Below are 5,354 nucleotides of genomic sequence, written 5' to 3'. Positions count from 1 at the left end.
TTAAAACTATGCTAAAAATCAAAATTGCAAACACGAACTCCCTATATATTACATATTGTTCATGGATTGCCTCCCACGTAGCGCTTGCTTTAACGTCTCCGCACGACGCAACTTGGATCATTCATCATTTAGCTCAAGAGCCTCCCGATCACGATCTGAATCTTCACCAAAATAGTGCTTCACTCTTAGCCCATTGACCAAGAACGTAGGGCCAGTCTCACCTTCAAGTTCAAATGCCCCATGTTGTGTCATTCTAATCACTTCGAATGGACCATTCCACTTTGACGTGAGTTTTCCGGGGAATAACCTTAGTCTAGAGTTAAAGTGTAATACCTTGTCTCCCGAATTGAAAGTACAAGCTACTATGTACTTGTTTTACCACCGCTTTGTCTTTTCTTTGTATAGCTTGGCATTCTCATACGCGTGGAGCCTAAACTCCTCAAGTTTATGCAGTTGATTCACTCTCTTTTTACCGGCTAGCTCGGGGTCCAAGTTCAACTTCTTAATCGCCCAGTAGGCTTGATGCTCTAATTCCGCCGAAAGGTGACACGCTTTTCCAAATACTAGTTGATAAGGAGAAGTCCATATGGGTGTCTTGTACGCAGTCCGATATGCCCACAACGCATCATCCAACTTCTCAGCCCAATCTTTCCTCTGTGCATTCACCATTTTATTTTGTTGGGTGGTAGCCCCCCGAGGATAATCACCACTTACTATCAAATTCACTATGTCTGCATACCAGGGCACTTGAGAGATATCAAATGCCATTAATTGTTCATCCGAAAACTCTTTCCGGATTTGCTAACCTTCATTCACATGTGAAAAGTCCTCCAACCTAGATAATTGATCTACTATTTGATTCTCCGTACCCTTCCTATCCTTGATTTCGAGGAAAAATTCTTGGAGAAGCAAGATCCACTGAATCAGCCTTAGTTTAGCATCCTTCTTGTTGAATAAGTACATAATAGTTGCATGGTCAATAAAAACAATCACTTTAGTACCTACCAGATATGATCTAAACTTGTCGAAGGCGAACACTAGGGCCAGCATCTCCTTCTCAGTCACTGTGTAATTCGCTTGAGTAGAGTCAAGGGACTTGCTTGCATAATAGATTGAGTGAAACACTTTATTCTTTCTTTGTCCCAACACTGCACCCACTGCTACATCGCTTGCATCGCACATGAGTTCAAATGGTAATTCCCAATCAGGGGCAATTAAGATGGGAGCCTCAATTAAGTTCCTCTTCAGCATCTCTAAAGCTTTCAAGCACATCTCATCAAAGTCAAACTTCACCTCCTTCTGCAGAAGGCTACACATGGGTCTTGCTATCTTGGAAAAATCCTTGATGAATCGCCTGTAAAAACCTGCATGGCCAAGAAAACTATGCACACCTTTTACAGAAATTGGAGGGGGTGATTTCTCAATTACTTCTACCTTAGCCTTATCAACTTCCAAACCAGATTTAGACACCTTGTGTCCCAACACTATTCCCACTCTCACAAGAAAATGACACTTTTCCCAATTTAGAACTAAGTTAGTGTCTTCACATCTAGCAAGTACTTTATCAAAGTTTCGGAGACATACCTCAAAAGACTTCCCAAAGATGGAAAAATCATCCATGAACACATCAACAAAGTCCTCCACCATATCATGAAAAATGGCCTTCATACACCTTTGAAAAGTTGTCGGTGCATTGCAAAGTCCAAATGGCATATGCTTGAAAGCATATGTGCCATAAGGACAAGTGAACGTGGTCTTTTCCTGATCATCTGGTGCAATCAAGATCTGGTTGTAACCCGAATATCCATCTATGAAACAATAGTACTCCTACCCTGCTAGTCGGTCAAGCATTTGATCAATGAAGGGAACGGGGTAGTGATCTTTTCGGGTAGCATCATTTAGTTTCCGGTAATCCATGCAAATTCTCCAGACGGTTATTGTTCTAGTAGGAATTAACTCATTCTTTTCATTCCTTACCACTGCCATACCTCCCTTCTTGGGAACACATTGTACTAGACTTACCCACTTACTATCAAAGATTGGGTAAACAATCCCAGCATCTAACCACTTTATCACTTCCTTTCTTACCACTTCTTTCATCAAAGGATTTAGACGACGTTGATGTTGTGCACTTGGTTTGTGATCCTCTTCCATGTAAATTCTGTGCATATATAATGCCGGACTGATCCCATGAATATCAGCCATCTGCCATCCAATTGCTTTCCTCCTCCGCTTTAAAATCCTCAATAACGCATCAACTTGTAAGTCAGACAATTCTGCAGAAAATATAACAGGTAAGGTTTCATTAGTACCCAAATATGCATACCTTAGGTGAGCCGGCAGAGTTTTTAGTTCCAAAGTAGGGGCTACTTCTATTGATGTCTTTGGTGGGGTCCCCAACTCGCAATCTAGTGACTTCACTTGATTCCTACGAGTGTGTACTAGTGCTAGATTTAAGCATGATTCAATCTCTTGAGTTTTGGTGTCTCCCTCTATCTCCTGACCCACTAACACTCTTTCTAAAGGATCTTCGGGCACAACTACTTGTGATTCTACTATGTGATTAACCACAGTAATAGCAGACAACTCTTCATAAATAGAAGGTAATTTTAAAGCGTGGTAAACATCAAATACCTCAACCTGATTATGTGCCCTCATGGTTAGTTGACTAGCTGCTACATCAATCAATGCCTTACCCGTGGCCAAGAAAGGTCGTCCCAAGATGAATGGAACTTCAGAATCGGGTTCAAAGTCTAATACCACAAAATCCACTAGAAAAATTAATGAACTTACTTGTACTAACATATCTTCTACCACCCACTCTGGCCTAGCAATAGATTTATCAGCGAGTTAGAGAATAACTGTGGTTATTTTTAGAATACCCAGCCCAAACTTTAGATATAATGACAAAGGCATCAGATTTATACTTGCCCCTAAATCACACAATCTGTGGGCATAGACACTTTGCCCAATTATAATCTGCACAGTGAAATTCCTTGGATCTTTCAACTTTTTAGGCAGTTTGTTCTGAATCCTGGAGCTGCACTCCTCAGTAAGTGCTACAGTTTCGTACTCTGTGAGCCGTTTTTTGTTCGCCACAACATCTTCACATACTTAGCATACTTCGGGATTCCCTGCAAAATGTCAACTAGAGGTAGATAAATGTGAACCTGTTTAAGGAGAGAAAGAAACTTACCGAAGCATTCATCTTCATTCTGCTTTTTAAGCCTTTATGGAAACAGAGGTGGTAACTTCTTTTGAGGAACAGGTGCCTCAACATTGGAGCTTTTTACTACCTCGCCCCTTTCTTATCTTTGGTGCTAACCTCAGTGTCTCTCTTCTTTAGAGCTAGTTCCTCTAATTGCAGCCCGCTTCTTGTACTTATCGCATGTAGTTGCTTTGGGTTAGGCTCAGTATCACCGGGCAACCCACCTTGGGGGCGCAAGTTCAAAGACTTAGCTACTTGCGCAACTTGTTTCTCCAAACTTATGTAGGACATTTGGATGTTTCTGATGTTCTCATCTTGCTTATATATTCTAGCTCTTAACTTGGTCCCCATTTCAATTGGTCATCCCCCCTTTTGGAGCACTAGGATTTACACTTTGGTTGGGATTTTGGTACTGTTGCCCAACCCCTTGGGTACGGTATTGATTTACCCTTTGTGCCTGATTTTAGTTTTGGTTTCCCCCCATGAGAAATTAGGATAGTTCCTCCAACTAGGGTTGTAACTATTACCATAATTTTGTTGGCCTTGGCCTCTTTGCACATTACCCACGTAATTTACAGAATCTGGATTTGCCTCACATTTCTCAGCTTCATGATTTCTACCTCCACACACCTCACACCAACGAGCTGCCTGTTGTACCATGTTTACCGGAGCTTGATTTAGAGCTAACTATTTAAACTATAGGCTCAAGTTATGTTGCATTGCATCTATATTGGCATTTATGGCAGTAGCTTGTCTACATCTAAAATCCCTGCAGCTTTTTGGGTTGGGATTCTAGACAGTTCCCCCTCATACCCTTGGTTCCCTTCAGAAAGTTTATCGAGTAAGGCGAATAACTTTTCACTCGTTATGGATAGGGCTTGTCCACCTGTTGCACTGTTAAGAAGAGAACGAGCATTATAGTCTAAACCTTCAAAGAAAGTGTAAGCAAGTACCTCATTAGTTTGCATGTGGTGTGAGCAAGCAATCAGCATTTGTTTGAAACGTGCCCATGCTTAGGATATGTCATCCCCTTGCTTTTGAACAAACTTTATTATCTCACCCCATAACTTCGCAGTTTTCTTGGATGGGAAAAATCGACTCAAGAACTTCTTAGTTAAATCATCCCAAGTAGTGACGGAGTTTGGTGGCTCAGAGTCTAACCAACGTCTTGCAGCTCCTAGCAATGAGTATGGGAACAAAGTCAACCTTACATAGTCTGATGAGACTCCAATTGGGATGTATGTATTAGTAACTTCTATGAAAGTCCTAAGATGGATTTGAGGATCTTCATGGGGGAGACCAGTGAATTGCCCATTAGTATGGATGATCTGTACCATGCTCTGCTTTAGTTCAAATCTACCCCCCGATGGAGGTTTCCTAATACTAGATGCTAAATTGGCTGTGAGTGGGACTGCCACATCACGTACAGGTCTTGCAGGTATAATAGGTGGAACTCCTTGGTTAATCGTATTTCCTGGGTTTTTCGGGTTATTCACATTGTCTTGATTATCATCATCAATGTTTTTCGGAAAACCTAACCCCAATTCTCCTCATCTTCCTTGATTCGCCATTTTCCTGCACTGGCACAAAACTCTCTCAAGTTCGTTGTAAGGTTCTACAAGATCGCCTTTCCTACCCAGACCTGAAATTTCAATGCCTGAAAGAAACAAGCTAAGATCAAGAAATTAATAACTGAACAAACTAATTGTAGACTTAAGAAGATTGAATATAAATCAATTTCTAAGTCCCCGGCAGCGACGCCAATAACTCGTTGCTTCCCAAAATACACGCAAGTGTACGTGGTCGCACAAGTAGTATAGATTATTTAAGAAACGAGTTATCGTTCCCAAGGGACTTATGATCAACTTATATTCAGTTAACTTTACCACTAAAAGTAACCAAGTAACCTTTTCAAGAGTTGATGTTTTAGTTAAGTAACTACTAATAATTATGCACTAAATAAAAGTAACCGATAATGAATGACTTTGTTAATATGTTTCAAGCAAGTTTAAGAACAATTCCAGGGATGCAACATACATTGAATATCATGTATCATATCATTGGCTTAGAATTCACTTCAGTTGTCAAAATTACTGGTTTATAGGGTTGATAGTATTGTCCGGGTGGTTCTCCTCTCACCGCCTAC

General features: G+C 40.8%; 1 pseudogene; it reads right to left on the bottom strand.

Annotated features, from left to right (window-relative positions):
* Positions 1-375: 375 nt before the first annotated feature.
* Positions 376-3,559, bottom strand: LOC107062422 (uncharacterized; annotated as a pseudogene).
* Positions 3,560-5,354: the final 1,795 nt, after the last annotated feature.

Source organism: Solanum tuberosum, unplaced genomic scaffold (genome assembly GCF_000226075.1).
Source record: "Solanum tuberosum cultivar DM 1-3 516 R44 unplaced genomic scaffold, SolTub_3.0 scf00221, whole genome shotgun sequence".
NCBI lineage: Eukaryota > Viridiplantae > Streptophyta > Magnoliopsida > Solanales > Solanaceae > Solanum > Solanum tuberosum.
The sequence above is the reverse complement of the archived record's forward strand: the minus strand, read 5'-3'. Positions and strand labels throughout refer to the sequence as shown.